The sequence below is a fragment of the Ornithorhynchus anatinus genome, chromosome 4, assembly GCF_004115215.2.
Source record: "Ornithorhynchus anatinus isolate Pmale09 chromosome 4, mOrnAna1.pri.v4, whole genome shotgun sequence".
Taxonomy (NCBI): Eukaryota; Metazoa; Chordata; class Mammalia; order Monotremata; family Ornithorhynchidae; genus Ornithorhynchus; species Ornithorhynchus anatinus.
This window is the reverse complement of record NC_041731.1, coordinates 105863082-105883930: the sequence shown is the minus strand read 5'-3', so window position 1 is coordinate 105883930 and position 20849 is coordinate 105863082.

Sequence of the window (20849 nt, the reverse complement as noted above, 5' to 3'; positions counted from 1 at the left end):
GCTTTCTAGTGAAGATATGATGACAAAGGGCTATTAGGATGTAGAAAACTTTGTCATATGATGGATAAGAAAGGAACTCCAGGCAGGGGAGGGCTGGAACAAGGGATTGAAGTGTGGAGAGAAGAGCAAAGAACAGTGAATAGTTTCATTTGAGAAAAATGAAGAGTTTAAGTTGGAGTGTTGGGTGATGAGAGTGGATAGAGCTGATTGAGTATCTTAAGGCTAATTGTTACGGGTTTCTGCTTGATGCATAGAGGAATTGGGCAAAACACTGTAAACTAAATGTTGGGAAAAAAATAACAGTTTAATCACTTAGAGCATGGCCGAGTGGATGGAGCATGGGCCTGGGCATCAGAAGGACCAGAGTTCTAATCTCGGCTCAGCCACTTTGCTGTGTGACCTTAGAGAAGTCACTTCATCTGTCTGGGCCTCAGTTACCTCATCTTTAAAATGGGGATTCATTCTATGAGCCCATGTGAGACATGGACAGTATTTGACCTGATTAGCTTGTATTTACCCCAGTGCTGAGTACAGTGCCTGGCACATGGTAAGCTCGTAACAAATACCGTAAAGAAGTCTTTGGTCCATAGAGCATTCACAGTCTAAAAGAGGAGTCCTGGTTACAGAAAAATATGCACCTTCAATAAAAACAATGCATCAGTGAGAGGAATAGTACATTATTCCCCAGAGGGAATAGCTCTTGGGCTTTCTCTACTCCTGGAAGGCTGTCCTTAGTCCTTACTGTCACGGTCTGTCCAAGATCACGAATGATCTGCTCCAAGGGGATTGGTTCTGAGCTTAGTCGTGTTGGGCATGAAGGTGCAACACCCATGGACCCTAATGCCTCAGTGGCCAATTGAGCACCAACACAGAGACATTAGAACCACTTTCATAGACCTGCACTGTGGCTGGCATCAATTTTTTTATATGATATTCATTAAGCACTATTTGCCAAACACTGCTCTAAGCGCTGGGTTGGATTCAAATGAATTAGGTTGGACAAAGTCCCTGTCTCGCATGGGACTCACAGTCTAAGTAGGAGGGAGAACAGGGGGACTGAGGTACAGAGAAGTGAAGTGACTTGCCTAAGGTAAGATAGCAAGCAATAGGCAGAGCTGAGATTAGAAGCCAGATCCTTTGAATCCCAGGCCCATGAATTTTCCACTAGGCCACACTGCTTCTCAACTGCTAGCATTCCTCTGTCATACCAAACTACGGTAGCTGCACAATGAGAAAGTGTTACTGATGGCATAATATACCATAACCTCTAATATTAGTAATAATAATGTTGGTATTTGTTAAGCACTTACTTTGTGCAGAGCACTGTTCTAAGCACTGGGGTAGATTTATAGGGTAATCAGGTTGTCCCACATGAGGCTCACAGTCTTAATCCCCATTTTACAGATGAGGTAACTGAGTCACAGGGAAGTTAAGTGACTTGCCTACAGTCACACAGCTGACAAGTGCTAGAGCCGGGATTTGAACCCATGACTCCTCTGACTCCCAAGCCTGAGCTCTTACCTTCTGTGTAATCGTGGAAGTTCATTAAATTTTCCATTCAGCCAAATCTATTCAATAACTTCCTAAGGTCAGATCAGCTATTAGGTCAATTTAGGATTATTGATTGATCAATCAGTCAATTAGGTGGATAATCAGTCAGTCAATTGTATTTATTAAGCACATACTATGTATATAGCTCTGTACTAAGCACTTGGGAGAATACGTTAGATCAGAGTTGGCAGACACATTCCCTCCCCACAACAAGCTTACAGTCTAGAGGGGGATGGAATTATTGGTGGTGTTTTTCTGTAAATTAGTATCTAATACCATTAAAATTGCAGGTGAATAGCATATATGGGACAGCAGAGAAGGGATGAAGGGAAATCTACAGCCCTCTAAATTGATAAAAATTGGTCAAAGTGATCTGGTTTGCTGTATGTGCATCAGCAATCACTTTCCAAATGATTTGTTAGATCAAAAAAACTGATTTTCAAAGATCATCATTCTCCTATCAAATCTGTGGGGAGCCCACAAAAAGCTGCCTTATTAGGGACTGTTTGTGATCGTACGAACAAAAACAGGGAAGAGACTTGTGAAGGCACTGATGGGCTCTACTTGAGCATGGAGAGAGGCGTGACTTTCTCTCCCTGTTCTAAGTGATAGGAGGCCGGGACCAATCAAGGACTGCTATGTAGAGCTACAGCTGCAACACCTAAAGCAGATAAAAGGTGGTCGTTTTGAATCATGAGAGGCATTCAAAGGGGCAAGCAAGAGGCACATTCAGAGAAGGTAATACTGAAGCAGAAGCAGCAGGAGAGCAGCTCTTGGAAGCAGAAAGAAGCATTGGCAGAATGGGCTCCATTGACCACAGACTGGTACTGAACCCTTCATGGTGTGGAGTGTGCATAGGTATGTGCCACTCCCTTGAACGCTGGTAAAATTAAGTAAAAACTTTCCACAACATCCTTGGTGATCAGAGGTGTGGTTTGAACTCTACTATGTGTCACAGATGCTCCCCCAGTCCAGGAAGGTCCTGGTTGGAATGAACCAGGGGCTCATGACAAAATTGATTTAAAATAGGTGAGAAAGAAAGGATGTAAATCCCAATTTGAATGGAGAAATTAATTTCCTTCCTAAGCAGAACATGTTCTCTGTCAGAGAGAGGAGACATCAAAGTACCTATGAACAATGAAAATGGAAGTTACTCATTGCTTTGTTTATGGATCTGGGGATAGTCTGATGGGAGAAAGAAAATCATACAACTGTGGTTATAATTCCTCTCTTCAGAAGGAAAGTGATAATATAACTAATTATTAAATAGCAGATAAACATGTTTCTCCTCATTTCACAAGCCTCCAAGATTAAGGAATAACTGAAAATTAATAGTTTTAAAAGACCAAGAACAGATAGTTCAGCTCAGACAAGAACTCTGGCCAGCTCCAGGCCACTGCCATAGTAACAATATTATGTGCAGCTTTTCCTTGAACTTAAAGTTTTTCATCATTTCCTTTTCATTTGTTTTCTTTATGATACCTCTGAGTTTAATAAATAGGTACCAAACAGCCAATTCCTAAACCTCTAAACTATTCCAAAAGCATACCCTTGTGTTTTATTTTTCTGACATCTAGTTAGTTTGTAAGAATAATGTACAGTTTTTTTCTTATCCAATTAAGAGTAGAAAATTTGGGGGGTTATATTCAGAACAATTATTTTAGTTTATGGAGATCACTGTTGCTTCATCACAAATCTATTCAGAAAATATAGGTCTCTTCTGCCCAGCAACATTACATTTTCTCCCTCATTGCCCAACAGCCCTTCCAGGAATTCCAGACTTCTAACTTGCTCCTGAAACCTCATGGTTCCCTATTTCCTCCTTGCCTCATCCTGGATCACTTTTCCAACCACTTTGTTTACAAAGTCAAAAAACCATCAATTGTGAGTCCCCCCAAATCTCCTGCCCACCCCAACATCCACTGTCCCATCCTCAAGAGACAGCCTACCTTCTTTTTTATGGTATTTAACTGTTTACTATGTGCTAGGCACTGTACTAAGCATGATGGTGTAGTTACAAACTCATGAAGGTGGACACAGTCCATTTCCCACAAAGGGCTCACAATTTTAATCCCCACTATACAGGTGAGATAGCTGAGGGACAGAGAAGTTGTGATTTGCCCAAGTTCACACAGCAGACAAGTAAGGTAGTCATGACCAGAATCCAGATTCTTCTGACTCCCAAACCTGTGATCTATCAACTAGGCAATGCTGCTTTTCTTCCAAAATAGAAATCCTCCACATGTATGTTTGACCCCATCCTTTCTTACCTTCTCAAAACACTCTCCCTTCTCCCCTCCCTGATGACCATCTTCAATAGCTAACTCTCTGGTGGTTTCTTCTCCTCTGCCATCAAACATACTCTCATTTCTTCTATCCTAATTAAACCTCTGTTCCTTCCTGCACCATCCACACATAGCCTTATCACATCCTGTCCAAATATCTTGAATAGGTTGTTTACACCAGCTGCCTCACTTTCCCTTCCTCCCATTCTCGATTCCATATACAATTTAGTTTCCATCCAGTCACCACCCTTTTCCTCATCTCTCAAACCTGTAACCTTAGGGTCATTCTTTATTATCCTTGAATCCTTCCTCTCTTTCAGTAGTGAATCAATAGGTTGGTATTAGAGAAATAAAGTGTATTGGCTGGGATGTAGTGAAAGAGCTGCAGGGATAGTTAGGAGAGAAAGAGATTCTGAAGAACCTTAAAGTTAATGATGAGGACTTTCTATTGATGCAGAGAAAGATGGGCAAACATTGAGTGTGTTTGAGAAATGCAAAAATGTGTGGAGAACATTTTTTTTCAGAAAAATTATCATCAGTAAAGTATGACTGGAGAGGGAAAAGGCAGGAGTCAAGGAAGTCAGAAATGAGGCTACCGTAGTAATAAAAGCAGAATATGACAATTGCTTGAACCAAAATAGTAGCCATAAAGATGAAAAAGAATGTATGGATTCTACAGATGGTGTGAAAATAGAACAAACAGTATTTGGTCACTGCTGAATCTATGGGTTGAAGCAGAGAGATCAGTTAAGAATAATGCCGGAGTTCCAAGCCTGTGAAATGGGGGTCGATGGTGCTGTTGACAACAATGATGAGAGGCAAGAGGAGGAAAGGATTTGGGTCTGAAAATGTTGAGGATATTTTAAAGTTTGAGATGTGGATGGGACATCTGAGTACCAATGTCCTGAAGGCGGGAGGAAATGCTAGACTGCAGAGAAGGATAGATATCAGGCCTGGAGATGTAGATTTGTACTCAACAACAGAGAGATAGTGCTTCAAGTTGTGCAAGAGGATCTTTGCCATGGGAGTGGGTGCAAACAGACATTAGAAGAGGTTCCAGAACTGAGCTCTGAGGGATGCCCCCCAGTAGCGAGCCCTCCTCAGTTTGTACCAGAGAAGCTGCGTAGCTAGGGAAGCAGCGTGATTCAGTGGAAAGAGCACGGGATTGGGAGTCAGAGGTCATGAGTTCTAAACCCGGCGCTGCCACCTGTCAGCTGTGTGACTTTGGGCAAGTCACTTAACTTCTCTGGGTCTTGGTTACCTCATCTGTAAAATGGGGATGAAGACTGTGAGACCCATGAGGGACAATCTGATCACCTTGTATCCCCCAGCGCTTAGAACAGTGCTTTGCAGATAGTAAGAGCTTAACAAATACCAACAGTACTATTACTATTATTATTACCAACCAGGACCTTCCTGGACCTGAGGAGCCTCGGTGACACACAGAGTTCAAACCACACCTCTGATCAACAAGGTTACTGTGAAAAGTTATTTACTTAGTTTTATCAACATATATGAGAGAGACACATGTATACACTCCACTCCACTACCAATACCAGTCTGTGGTCAAAGGAGCCCTTTTTGCCATTGCTTTTTCTGTCTGCTTCTAAGTGCTCCTCTCCTGCTGCTTTTGCTGCTCCAGTGCTTGCTTTTCTCTGCATCTCCACATGCCTGTGTGTATGCTCCTGGTGCCCCATGCGACTCACAATGAGTGCCTTTTTTCTGGCTTAGGCATTGCATCTGTGGCTCTTCGTGGCAGTCATTGATTGGTCCAAGCCCGAAATGGGTAAAACAGGGAGATAAAGCCAAGCCTTCCTCCATGCTCCACCCCCACCTACCAGCAATCACCTGCCTCAGGTAGAGCCCATCAGAGGCTTTGCAAAGTCTCTTCCTTGTTGTTGTTCATGGGATCACAGTCAGTGTCTAACAAGGCAGCTTGTTGTGGGCTCACCACATCTCCTCATCCCTGACCTACCCCCACCCAACACACACACCCAGGTAGGGGGTCATTGGAGGAGAGCCAGGAGAGGACAGTGATACTATCAGCAAAAGCAACATTAGATCATATTTCCAAGAGAAGGAAATGGTTTACAGTGTCAAAGGAGAAACAGATTATTCCATGAAGAAAGGTAACAGAGATGAAAAATAAACTCTCAATTTCATGCCAGTGCACAAAATATGGACCAACTTGCTGCCTATCAGAACTGATAAAGGGAAACAAAGTGTTGGTTGAGTACAATCTTTGTGAATAGGCACATCTTAAGAGTGTCACAATGAATAAATAGCAATTATTGTGCACCTATTGTATCCAGAGCATTGTACTAAGAGGTAGGAAGAGTAGAATAACATTAGTAGATGTGGTCCTTGTCGTCATGGAGCTTGCGATCTAGTTGGATAAATACAAAAATATCTCATAGGTAAAGGGAAGAAGAAAAATGGGATATATAAATGAATTCACACAAGTAATAATCATTCATTGAGTTACATTTACATTTATTGAGCATGTGCTATGTGCATAGCACTATACTAAGGGCTTGGGAAAATACAATACAACAGTAAATAGTGACATTCCCTGCCTACAATGAGCTTACAGTCAAGAGTTGGAGAGACAGACAACAATACAAAGAAATAAAATTAAATATATGTACATAAGTGCTTTGGGGCTGGGAGGGGGGAAGAGCAAAGGGAGCGAGTCAGAGCAATGCAAAAGGGAGTGGGAGATGAGGAAAAAGTAGGGCTTAGTCTGGGAAGGCCTCTTGGAGAAGATGTGCCTTCAATAAGGCTTTAAAGTGGGGCAGAGTATTGTCTGTCAGATTAGGGGAGGGAGGGTGTTCCAGGCCAGAGGCAGGATGTTGCCTAGGGGTCGGTGGCAAGACAGGCAAGATCAAGGCACAGTAAGAAGGTTAGCACTAGAAGAGCAAAGGGTGCGGGCTGGGTTGTAGAAGGAGAGAAGCAAGATGAGGTAGGAGGGGCCAAGGTGATGGAGTGTTTTAAAGTCAGTGGAGAGGAGTTTTTGTTTGATGAGGAGGTGGATGGGCAACCACTGGACTTTTGAGGAGAGAGGTGATGAATCCAGAACGTTTTTGTAGAAAAATGATCCAGGCAGCAGAGTATGGATTGGAGTGGGGAAAGACAGGAGGCTGGGAAGTCAACAAGGAGGCTGATGCAGTAATCCAGGCAGGATAGGATGAGTGATTGTATTAATGTGCTAGTTTGGATGGAGAGGAAAGGGTGGATTTTAGTGATGTCATGAATGTGCAACCGACAAGATTTGGTGATCAATTGAATATATGAGTTGAATGTAAAAGAGGAGTCAAGGATAACACTAAGGTTATGGGCTTGTGAGACAGGAAGGATGGTGGTGCCATCTACAGTGATGGGAAAGTTAGGGGGCATAATAGTGAACATAAGATATATACAGAAGTGCAACTGAAGGTTATTAAAGTTTAAAAGAGATTATCTAATTATGCTAGTTCAACTCCACATCTAGAATCATTGACCAGAAAGCAAACACATAAAGGGAACCCTTCTTACAAATGTCTTTGAAGGTCTACAGCAGCTATCTTTACCCTCTACTCCATAATCCATGCTCTTTACTTTTCCTGAACCTAATTACTCACTATAACTTGTTCTTGACTGTCTAGCCTCTGAACTTTCCCTCATGTTGTTTCCACAGCCTGAAGCCCCCTCCTGCCTCCAGTCTACCAGGCCCCAAATCTGTTCATCTTTCAATCTCATCTAATATTCCAGTTCTTCCTTAAACTCTATTCTAACTAATTGACAGTACCCCAAGTTGTGTCAAACTAACATCGCTCCACCACCTTGGCCCTTTTATCAATCAATGAATGTATGTGTTGAGTGCTTATTAATAATTATGCAGTATCCTCAGAGGAGATCTCCTCCTTCCTCACAAGTGCCACCCCCTCCACCTGCGCCTCGGACCCCATTCCCTCTCACCTTATTAAAACCATCGCCCCTGCCCTCCTACCTTCCTTAACTTCTATTTTTAACCACTCAATTTCCAATGGCTCCTTCCCCGCTGCCTTCAAACATGCCCACGTCTCCCCCATCCTAAAAAAACCCGCTCTTGACCCCACTTCCCCCTCCAGTTATCGCCCTATTTCCCTACTACCCTTCCTTTCCAAAATCCTAGAACGAGTCGTCTACAATCAATGCTTAGAATTCCTTAACTCCCATTTTCTCCTAGACCCCCTCCAATCTGGCTTCCGTCCCCTCCACTCTACCGAGACTGCTCTCTCTAAGGTCACCCAAGACCTCCTTCTTGCCAAATCCAATGGCTCCTACTCCATTCTAATCCTCCAAGACCTCTCTGCTGCCTTTGACACTGTCGACCATCCCCTCCTCCTCCATACCTTATCTCACCTTGGCTTCACGGAATCTGGCCTCTCCTGGTTCTCCTCTTACCTCTCTGGCCGGTCATTCTCAGTCTCCTTCGCTGGAGCCTCCTCCCCCCTCCCATCCTTTAACTGTCGGAGTTCCTCAAGGGTCAGTTCTTGGCCCTCTTCTGTTCTCCATTTACACTCACTCCCTCGGTGAACTCATTCGCTCTCACGGCCTTGACTACCATCTCTACGCAGATGACACGCAGATCTACATCTCCGCCCCTGTCCTCTCCCCCTCCCTTCAGGCTCGCATCTCCTCTGCCTCCAGGACGTCTCCACCTGGATGTCGGCCCACCACCTAAAACTCAACAAGAGCAAAACTGAGCTCCTCATCTTCCCTCCCAAACCCGGTCCTCTCCCCGACTTCTCTATCACCGTGGATGGCACGACCATTCTTCCCGTCTCTCAGGCCCACAATCTCGGTGTCATCCTTGACTCGTCTCTCTCGTTCACCCCACACATCCTATCCATTACCAAGACCTGCTGGTTTCACCTCTACAATATCGCCAAGATCCGCCCTTTCCTCTCCACCCAAACGGCTACCTTACTGTTATGGGTTCTCGTTATATCCCGGCTAGACTACTGTGTCAGCCTTCTCTCTGACCTCCCTTCCTCCTCTCTCGCCCCGCTCCAGTCTATTCTTCATTCCGCTGCCCGGCTCATCTTCCTGCAGAAACGATCTGGGCATGTCACTCCCCTTCTTAAACAGCTCCAGTGGTTGCCTATCGACCTCCGCTCCAAACAAAAACTCCTCACTCTAGGCTTCAAGGCTCTCCATCACCTTGCCCCTTCCTACCTCTCCTCCCTTCTCTCTTTCTACCACCCACCCCGCACGCTCCGCTCCTCTGCCGCCCACCTCCTCTCCGTCCCTCGGTCTCTCCTATCCCGCCGTCGACCCCTGGGCCACGTCCTCCCGCGGTCCTGGAACGCCCTCCCTCCTCACCTCCGCCAAACTGATTCTCTTTCCCTCTTCAAAACCCTACTTAAAACTCACCTCCTGCAAGAGGCCTTCCCAGACTGAGCTCCTCTTCCCCCTCTACTCCCTCTGCCACCCCCCCTTTACCTCTCCGCAGCTAAACCCCCTTTTTCCCCTTTTCCCTCTGCTCCTCCACCTCTCCCTTCCCATCCCCACAGCACTGTACTCGTCTGCTCAACTGTATATATTTTCATTACCCTATTTATTTTGTTAATTAATTGTACATCACCATGATTCTATTTAGTTGCCATTGTTTTTACGAGATGTTCTTCCCCTTGACTCTATTTATTGCCATTGTCTGTCCGTCTCCCCCGATTAGACCGTAAGCCCGTCAAACGGCAGGGACTGTCTCTATCTGTTGCCGACTTGTTCATCCCAAGCGCTTAGTACAGTGCTCTGCACATAGTAAGCGCTCAATAAATACTATTGAATGAATGAATGAATAATTATGGCACTTAAGTGCTTACCATGTGCCAAACAGTGTTCTAATTGCTAGGCTAGATACATATTAATCTGATTGGATACAGTCTCTGTCTCACATGGAGCTCACTCTCTTATCTCCAATTTAAAGATGAGGTAACTCAAGCACAGAGAAGTTAAGTGACTTGCCCAAGGTCACACAGCAGACATGTGGTGGAGCCAGAATTAGAAACTAAGTCCTTGATGATGTTGGTATTTGTTAAGCGCTTACTATGTGCCGAGCACTGTTCTAAGCGCCGGGGTAGACATAGGGGAATCAGGTTGTCCCACGTGGGGCTCACAGTCTTAATCCCCATTTTACAGATGAGGGAACTGAGGCACGGAGAAGTTAAGTGACTTGCCCACAGTCACACAGCCGACAAGTGGCAGAGCTGGGATTCGAACTCATGAGCCCTGACTCCAAAGCCCGTGCTCTTTCCACTGAGCCACGCTGCTTCTCCTTCTGACTCCTAGGCCTGTGCTCTATCCACTAAGCCACACTGTGTGCATAACACCATACTGGATGCTTGGGAAAGTATAATACAACTGAGGGAGTAGATATGATCCCTGCCCAGAAGGAGCTCACAGTCTAAAATGGGGCAAGAGACATTAAAATAAGTTATAGCTAGGGGAAATAGAGAATAATGATATGTACAGTTGTCCCCATTCTCAGCATTTGCATTTATACATTGCAGGTATATGAATATATATATATGAATATATATTAAATATATATGAAATATATGAATTATGAATACACACATAAATACATATGTGAAATATATGTTTATGTGACATAAATATGAAACATAATTCACTTATTCCATTCTAAGTACCTGTTACATTCTTTTTCTTCCTGTTGCTCCCACTACTTGTAAATCATGTTTTCCCCTGTCCTATTAGATTGTAAACTCTTTGAGGAGTGGGTTTGTGTATTTTGCTTTCACTGTCCTCCCCTCCCACAAATGCTTAGTACAGCTTAATGAAAACCACCATTATTAGTAGTACAGTGCTTTTTCACTTATTACATACCATTAATTATGTGCATTCTTTGAAATATCTCATTTTTCAGAGTTCAAAGCAAATTATGTATACTCAATTTTTCCATCAAACACACTAAAACACAACTAATGGTTTTATAAGGGAAAGTTAGCTCAGTGCAAAACAATGATTTCAGTGTAAGCAAACTGTAGCCTAAAAGGTTCCTCATTGATGAGCTTTGTTTCACTTGCTGGTGCTGGCACTTGACCATCACAAAGAAGGGGAGAGCCCACCAGGGATCAGTTGACATGAGCCTTCTCTGCCCCGACCCAGACTTCTCATCTAGTTTCTTGATGTGTTTTTCAGCTCTGTCTATTTTCCTTCCTTTATACCAAATGACAAAAGCGGGAGGTCTTGGAGTTCATGCAGCTGTCCATCCTGAATTTATGCTTTCTGCAACCTAACTTGACCAAACCTTCATAGAGAATTGATGAGGGCAGGGAGGTGTAGAAAGCTAAAGGAAATCTTCTCATAGAGAAGAAATCCTATAAGGATCAGCCTCTCATCCCCATCTCCTAGGATTGCTATTAAACTGTTGTCCCAGTTTGACTGTAACAATAGTCAAATCTCCCATGGAGTTGCAACTGAGATCAAGGGAATGAAGGGGAAGTAGGAACATTTTCTTCCAGTACCTGCTACTAGGAAACTGCCTTTCCCAAAAGCCAAGGGCTTATTTTCCCAAACTCATGGGGGAATTTGAGCCAATCTGTAAAGTGGAATGAACTATTTGAAACAGAGGTAACCAGCCACCTCCTCATTCAGCGTGGGCTTGGGAGTCAGAGGTCATTGGTTCTAATCCCGGCACTGCCGCTTGTCAGCAGTGTAACTTTGGGAAAGACACAACTTCTCTGTGCCTCAGTTTCCTCATCTGTAAAATGGGGATTAAGACTGTGAGCCCCACGTGGGACACCCTGATCACCTTGTATCCTCCCCAGCACTTAGAACAGTACTTTGCACATAGTAAGCACTTAACAAATACCATCATTATTATTATTCTTCATTCCCTTTTTTCCCTCAGCCTTCTGAAATGGCATGCAATCTCATTAAATAATAAATACTCTCTTCTGTTTCCCTTTTGTGGACATATTCACTGTGAGCAGGGAGCATGTCTATCAACTCTGTTATATTGTACTTTTCCAAGAGCTTAGTAAAGTGTTCTGCATATAGTAAGCACTTAATAAATACCATTGATTAATATCCTGGAAAATTATTCTAGGTAGATAGAGGAACAAAGCACTAAATTTAAAAAGTAGTAGAAGTCAAAGATAGTATTCTACTTTTATCTCAGTTTTACACATTTTCTTTTTATTTTTACCTAAATAATATCATGTTCGAATCCAGTTCTGGACCTTCTTCAGGAGTCAGTAGAAAGTTTTCTTGCAATATTGGATGTAAATGGCATTAAGATAATAATAATGTTGGTATTTGTTAAGCACTTACTATGTGCAGAGCACTGTTCTAAGCACTGGGGTAGATACAGGGTAATCAGATTGTCCCACATGAAGCTCACAGTCTTAATTCCCATTTTACAGATGTAACTGCTCTGTTGGTCTCCACTGTTAGATTGTGATCAATCATATTTATTGAACACTTTCCATATGTAGAGCACTGTACTAACCTCTTGGTGGATATGTTTCCTGCTTGCAACAAGGTAAAATAAGGTAGCAGTCTAGAAGGGGAGACAGATATTGATATAATCCCCTTGTGAATCTGTCTTGTGCTTCTAAGCTGTGAGCCCCATTGTTGGGTAGGTATTGTCTCTATCTGGTCCTGAATTGTACTTTCCAAGCACTTGATACAGTGCTCTGCACACAGTAAATGCTAAATAAATACAATTAAATGAATGAATAATGATAATAGGAATAATGGACTCAAAGTGCTTACTATATGCCAAGCATCGTGCTAAAAGCAGCATGACTTAGAGGATAGAGTGCAGGTCTAGGAGGTCAAGAATTCTAATCCAGCCCTGCCACTTGTCTGCTGTGTGACCTTGAGCAAGTCTCTTCACTTCTTTGGGCCTCAATTACCTTATCTGTATAATGGGGACTAAGAGTGTGAACCCCATCTGGGACAGAGACTGTGTCCAACCTGATTGACTTATATCTACCCCAGATCTTAGAACAATGCACTTGAACAAGTACCATTATTATTATTAGATACAAGAAATACTATACTTCCCAAGCACTTAGTACAGCATGTTATACTTAATTGGTGCTTAATAATATCATCATTATTAGTAAATGAAATGCATAAATCTCTTTCATCATAATATGGTGCTTGTAGATCATTATGTGCTTTAATAACAATAATTTCAAATTGATTATTCAATAAATTAACACTTGTAACTTGCAAGAAAAAATTGTCTGTAACTTTTACTTTTATGAATTGTTTTTGCAAATTCATAAAATGGAAAAAAAATTCATCTAAAATAAAATCAAAAAATATTCTATCATTGAATAAAATAAATACATAAAAAAAGAATGAGCATAACCCAGTTATTAAATGTTTAATGCATGTTAATGCAGTTCTTAGTTTTAAAAGTTGTTTCTTGATTGGGATACATTTAAATATTTATAATTAAAAAGAAATCCAAAAACTTCATATTGGTGGTATCACAAAGATGCTGTGATCTAGGCATGGCCTGATTCTTAAAGTGAATTATTAAAAGTGTATTCTTTTTTACAGATCAAGAATTGAAAGATCAAGAAGTACAGTTCAAAAGTTGAAAGGGATTAGATAAAAAGTGGGTTTTATAGAAGAGCCCAAGTAAGAGATGAAACAACTGGTGAGTTGGTCACTGAATTTCACTGGCAAAACATCTCTTATATATGAGACGTGAGTTCATAAAAAGGAACATATCCCAGGAAATACCAAATATCCAGAGTATTTTTCTAAGTTCAGAAACATTGCTAATATAAATAATTTTGATTCTTTCCCTGCCCCAAATCTGGTATTAAAAAATGAGAAACTTTTTTGATGTCAACATTTTGCATGTCTAATCTCCTTATAGGTAAAAGCTTGTGGTCCACAATTTGTAAACAAAATCCTTGATGTACAGATAAAATGAAGTCTGTGAGGTAGTCTGGATTATTTTCCCTTTCACATGAAGAAGTATAAATAGCGAAGCTTTCCAGAGGTCAGTTCTCGACATTCTCACAATGAGATTCAAAAAAGAGCTTTAGTGGTATATCTACAAGATCTCAGAGAACAATTTTATGTGGCAAAATGCCATCCTGATGAGGATAAACTGCAGGGAAGACTGTGTGGGCAGAAAAGCTGCTCAGCTACAGTGTGGGCAAGTGCAAGATAAAGCATCTAGGGGAAAATCATCAAGAGTAACATTTGCAATAGGGTGAAGCATTTAATTAAATGCTGGAACAATTATGTAGAGATTAATTTCGACATGCTCTCTGGCCCATATAGACACTCAACCCTTAGGAGCGAGGATGTCTCAGAACATTGGGAAAAAAAAATAGAACAAAAATGCAACCAAAAAAAGCTAGGAGGTAATATTTCATTCCTCCTAGAAACACTCTAGGCCTCAATGCCATGATTGCACAACTTTCCTAGCGTTATAAGTATTATAAGGATTGGGAAGATCAATTTGGCTTCCTTGATATTGGGAGCAAGGAAGTGAGAAAAGAAGAGGACAGGATAGGGGTGGCAGTTATGAAGCTGGTCAGCTTCATAATTCAGGATCAAGATTGTGGAGCCATTGTCAAACAGTCCCTTAAAGCTGTGGTTTGAAGTGTACTTGCTGCCAAAAAAAAATCAAAAGGATTCTGAGAGTATGTGTCACTCACCTGTATGTTGGTAAAAGAAAAAAAAACTACGTAAAACTTTCCACAGTAACTTTGGTGGTTTGATCTGACTCTCTATGTGTCATTGAGGGTACACCAGTCCAGGAAAGTCCTGGTTGATGAGCCGGGGGCTCATGGCACATGGAAATTGGGTCTTGAATGGTATTGAAAGGGATATTAGTGATACACTGCCATGATGTGAGTTTTCACTATGCTAGAATGCTTTTATGGAGTTTAGGCACTTTCATTCCACAACACAGGATGCAACTGGATATGACATAACACAGTGCTAGAAGAAATGCTTTGTGAATGTTTATGCAGTGTCAGATATGGCTAATACTACATTTTGAGTTTTTCTTAATGAGGGTTTTGGAAATGTGCAGCCCCTACCTTACTTGAGATTTGGGCATAATAAAAGGTTCATCCTATCTTACCAGAATGATGGCAAGGAGATAAGGATCAGGCTCTTCTTCCATTCGTTCATTCATTTGGTCATATTTATTGAGCGCTCACTGTGTGCAAGGCACTGTATTAACCACTAGGGAGAGTACAATATAAAAATAAACAGACACATTCCTTGTCCTCAATGAGTGTACTGACAGGATCATGTGTTGCATAGAACATTAGTTATTTTTTTTATGACATGGAGTCTCCTTGAATGCCAGCATAGTACTAACTAATAACAGTGATGGCATTTGTTAAGCATTTACTATGTATAAGGCACTGTATTAAATGCTGAGGTGGATATCAGAAAGCCATGAGGGTCTCAGTCTCAAACCCCATTTTACAGAAGTGGGGACTGAGGCCCAGAGAAGTGAATTAACTTGCTCAAGGTCACACTGAAAACTAGTGGCAAAGCCAGAACTAGAACCCACCACCTTTTGACTCTCAGGCCTGTGTTCTATCCTCCTCACCGTGCTATTTCTCCACTTGCTGCTTCTGCACTATCACTGCAGGCTCCAAGCTGCCTCCATTTCCCTACATGCATTGACTTGGGCCAAAATTCATTACACGAAGAGATTGGGGGTCACACTACTTCAGACACACTACTTCACTATTGTCATTGCTGTTCACATGCCCTGAGCTCAGAGGATTACTTTCCAGTGGGACCCTCAAATCTAATGCTTTGTGGACATAATGAATTGTGTTAGTGTTTCCCTCAGCTCAACACGATCCCTGAGTGACAAAGCAACTGCAGGCAAAGACAAAAAGTCAATTCATTATAATGGGTGGAATTGCCAGAAATTAAAATTGACTTGTCAGCATCTTCAATCATCCAACTATCTTTGTGCTCAGGCGTTAAGGAAGATAAAAGAAATAAACCCATTTAAAATATTCCCAAAGCTGAAAATCATGAATGATCCAAGATATAAATGAGAAAAACTTTGTGTAAGGATAGCTGTATGAAAAATGAAAGGAATGACATGGCAGGGGAAAAGGGAAGACAGTTGTAAAAGGTTGCATAATATAAATTTTACACATCCATGTGATTCATCAATCAGGGGTATTGAATGCCTACTGTGCACAGAACCCTGAGATAAATGTTAGAGGAAGTGCAGCATAAGCCAAAAAAACTGGTCCCTACACTCAAGGAGCTTACAGTCTAACCCAGGTGTAGCTAGGTCCCTATTTGTAACCTGATCTCATGATATAGGATCAGCCAAATTTAAGATATCCCTAGCAGTTCTGGTTTAGAAAAAAATTTTCTCTGTAATACAGGCTTCAATTCTCTTCAATTTGTATTCAAATGAATAGGATTCTTTTTTTCCCCATTCCTTTGGGATATACTTTATTCTAAGGATTTAAAAATTATTAAATATTAAATAATCTACACCAAATCCTTAATATTTCTCTCCTGACAACCCAGACCTGTGATCTAAAGGAAAGTGTCAGGAATGACAAGTAGTACCATTGTATGTTTCAGAAATTCTTTCCTAATTCTTTTCTTTGCTGGGCCCTAACAGTATGGAAGAATGCCATTAGACAAATGATCTCCAATTTCAATTTTGTTCAGGATCAACTTAGTTCTTCCAGATTCCACAATAAAGACACCATCACAGGACTTTAAATGACTTCTATAATTCCCAGATAAAAATCGAGGCTTTTCCCTATCTTGTACAATATTTCAGGCTAGGAGTGCCTATCCAGTCAATCAGTTTGACAGCTCTATTCTCAAAGATGTTGATTTCTCTCCTTCTTTCTTCTGTCTGATTGACTTGGCCTAAGCAGTGACACAATTGCCTATGACCAAAGGGAACGTATTCTTTTTCTTTCTGCCAGCATTATTGTTTTGAATGTTATTTGCAGTTAACTCCATCTCATTGAGATGTTCCAATATAAACACAATATTTGAATTACTTTCAAAGTAATAATGCCCCAGAGCAAAATTTAATTTAAAAAACAGTGTTTGGGGTTATTTTTTTGGCAAGTCAGCAAGAAGAACTGCAAAATATGTGTGATGCGTGGCTGAGTGACCTGGATCAATTTTTATTGTAGCACCAGGTCAGTCACTATCTTATCCAGTGAGTCGTATTGTCTAATTTAAAAAAGTTACATTCCATAAATGGTGACTGCTGTATCAGCTGCTTGTGATCAATACCTAACCAAACAGATAGATCATGGGCCTCATGGGCCTCAAATCAATTAAGGTAGGGACCTGCCAAGATCACCTGACCTCCCCGCAACCACACTTCTGTCCCATCAAAGATTTAGATTAAATTAGCTCAGTGATGTTCTGTGCATTATCCAGGTAAGTGAATGATCCTTAATTCATACTTCTCAAACCCATAGCAAGGCGATGATGAAAGATTCCTTGTCCCAAGACTTCATCCTTTTTGTTATTCTGGTAGGAATACTAAATACCAAACATTATAAGGCAATCTGGCCATGTTTGTTTCCAGTATTTATAGTAGATTCTTATCTGTAAGGTATCCTTAGGAATTTATCCCCTGTAAATAATCTCTGCCGGTTTGCCTGAGCCATTTGCCTGCTACTAAGGTATATTTCAAGAGGCAGCCGTTGGGTGTCAGAGAGAATGTTTTCTCAAGCAATATACTTCTAGTTTCCTTTTTTGAAATGTGGGTGCAATAATTCTTCATTTGTTCTTCAGCTTGTAAGTTACTCTGAAAGTGAAATGAGTATTGGAAGCAATAGGCAGGATAATTCAGTTAACAAAAGCCTGCTATTAAGTCCCTCTTCCAGGCATGTAATTCTGATTGATTAGACAACTGCCCCTTTCCTACAATTCAGACAATAGCTGATGATGGTCAAAGACAAATGTTAAGAGCAAACCTGTGACAACTTTAATCAATCCCTAATACTGTCACTGCCAAAGCAGCATTCCCCACCCTGTTCCTGCCTTTTATCTATGACGTAAACCACTCATCATGCCTTATAGTGCTTTGGGGCTAAACCTAAGCATGCCTGCGTTCCAATCTCAAGGACTATATTCGTTCATTCATTCAATTGTATTTATTGAGCGCTTACTATGTGCAGAGCACAGTACTAAGCATTTGGAATGTACAATTCAGCAACAGATAGAGACAATCCCTGCCCAACAACGGGATCACAATATAAACGGGGAGACAGACAACAAAACAAATCAGAATAAAACAATGCAAGTAGTCTGGCGATAATAATGGTATTTGTTAAGCACTTACTATATGCCAAGCACTGTTCTAAGCACTGGGGGAATACAGGGTAAGCAGGTTGTCCCACAAGGGGCTCACTGTCTTATTCCCCATTTTACAGATGAGGTAACTGAGGCACAGAGAAGTGAAATGACTTGCCCAAAGTCACATAGCTGACAAGTGGGGGATCTGGGATTAGAACCCATGACCTCTGACTCCCAAGCCTGGGCTCTTTCCACTGAGCCACGCTGCTTCTCTAACTCTTTTGGGAATGGACCCAAGCCCAGTCTCACCTGACAGAACACATTAAGCTTGTCTGATAGGAAAGGAAGGGAGAAGGACAGGCTGTGCTACTACAAAATGGGAAAAGAACCTGCTGACATAGCTGTCAGAGTCATAGGTGTATCGGGATAATGATAATAGTACTAATAGTAATAACTGTGGCATTTGTTAAACATTCACTTTGTTCCTGTCACTCTATTAAGCACTGGGGTGGATGCAAGCAAACTGTGTTGGACACAGTCCCTGTCCCACCTGGGGCTCACAGTCTCAATCCCCATTTTAAAGATGAGGTCACTAAGGCACAAAGAAGTGAAGTGACTTTCCCAAGGTCACACAACAGAGAAGTGACAGAGCTGGGATCAGAACCAATGACCTTCTGACTCCCTGGCCTGTGCTCTATCCACTACACCATGTTGCTTCTCATAAAGTATGACACACTTTAACAGTTGAACACAGAATTTAGCACTTAGGAATGTACAGTACAATAGAATTAACTATGATCCCAGCCCTCAAGGAATTTACAGTCTGCTAGTGGAAAAAAAAGTGCCATTCTGGGAATCCAGAAACCTGAGTTCTGCCTGTGGGACTATGCTCTCAGTGGTATAGTTTTCTGACTGAAGAACCATTCATTCATTCATTCATTCATTCATTCAATTGTATTTATTAAGTGTTTACTCTGTGCAGAGTACTATACTAAATTCTTGGGAAAGTACAATACAGCAATAAACAGTCACATTTCCTGTACAGAAATGCCTTACAGTCTGGAGTGGGTGAGATAGACATCAGTACAAATAAATAAAATTGCAGATATGTACATAAGTGCTGTGGGGCTGGGATGGGGAAAGAGCAAAGGGAGCAAATCAGGTGACACAGAGGGAATGGGAGATGAGAAAAAGTGGGGCTTACTCTGGGAAGGCCTTCTGGGGAAGATGTGCCTTCAATAAGGCTTTGAAGAGGGGGGAGAGAGTAATTGTCTATTGGATTTGAGAAGGAAGAGCATTCCAGGCCAGAGGCGGGATATGGGCTAGGGATGGCTGTGAGATAGGTGAGATCGAGGCACAGTGAGAAGCATTCACCTTCAAGCATTCTGTGAGGTGGATGGTCCAAGCAAGAATCCAGAAGAGGAGGTGATTAACAAGGGTGGAAAAGACCACAACAACCTCCAAGGCCACAGCTTGCTGGTTTATGGCACTACAGCAGTGTCCCAGCCCTATGTGATGATCACTCCAGATGTAATAGGTCCAGAGTGTGAAAACCCTCCTCAGGAACTCACAGTGTGTGGCTATCCTACCACCTACTACTCAATTGTCTCAGTCCATGCTTCAGTGGGAACATGCCTAGCAGAGGCAAGAAAAAAAATGATGGTATTTGTTAAGCACTTACTATGTGCCAAGCACTGTTTTTAACACTGGGGATGGGTGGTAAGGTAATCAGGTTGTCCTACATGGGGCTCACAGTCTTAAACCCCATTTTACAGATGAGATAACTGAGACACAGAGAAGTTAAGTGACTTGCCCAAAGCCACACAGCTGACTAGTGGTAGAGCCAGGATTAGTACCCATGACCTCTGACTCCCAATCCTGGGCTCTTTCCACTGAGCCACGCTGCTTCTCAAGAGAATGTGAGGTGTTGCGAATCAATTTTGTTTCACCCCCAAAATCCCAGGCCCACGGCCAATTTGTTACTCCTGATGGGAGACTCCACCATTACACATATGTATCCAGCTTTGTCCTCAGATATGCACAGATAGGAGACTAATAATTAATTTGAAAATAAAAGCCTAAACTGGACCTTTCTGGTCTGATGGCAAAGTCCTGTGAGTATCTCCTGGGTACAAGCCATTCTTGCTTACTGCAAACAGATGCTGCCTGAATCCTGACAGGTACAAGTAGCGGAGCTTCTGCCTCTCAAACCTCCCTCATACTCTGTCTTCTAATGCCAACCTACTCACTGTACCTAGATCTTGTCCATCTCACTGCTGACGTTTCACCCCTGTCACGTCCTCCCGCGGTCCTGGAACGCCCTCCCTCCTCACCTCTGCCAAACCGATTCTCTTTCCCTCTTCAAAACCCTACTTAAAAATCACCTCCTCCAAGAGGCGTTCCCAGACTGAGCTCCTCGTCCCCCTCTACTCCCTCTGCCATCCCCCCTTTACCTCTCCGCAGCTAAAGCCTCATTTTTCCCTTTTCCCTCTGCTCCTCCACCTCTCCCTTCCCATCCCCACAGCACTGTACTTGTCCGCTCAACTGTATATATTTTCGTTACCCTATTTATTTTGTTAATGAATTGTACATTGCCTTGATTCTATTTAGTTGCCATTGTTTTTACGAGATGTTCTTCCCCTTGACGCTGTTTATTGCCATTGTTCTTGTCTGTCCGTCTCCCCCGATTAGACTGTAAGCCCGACAAACGGCAGGGACCGT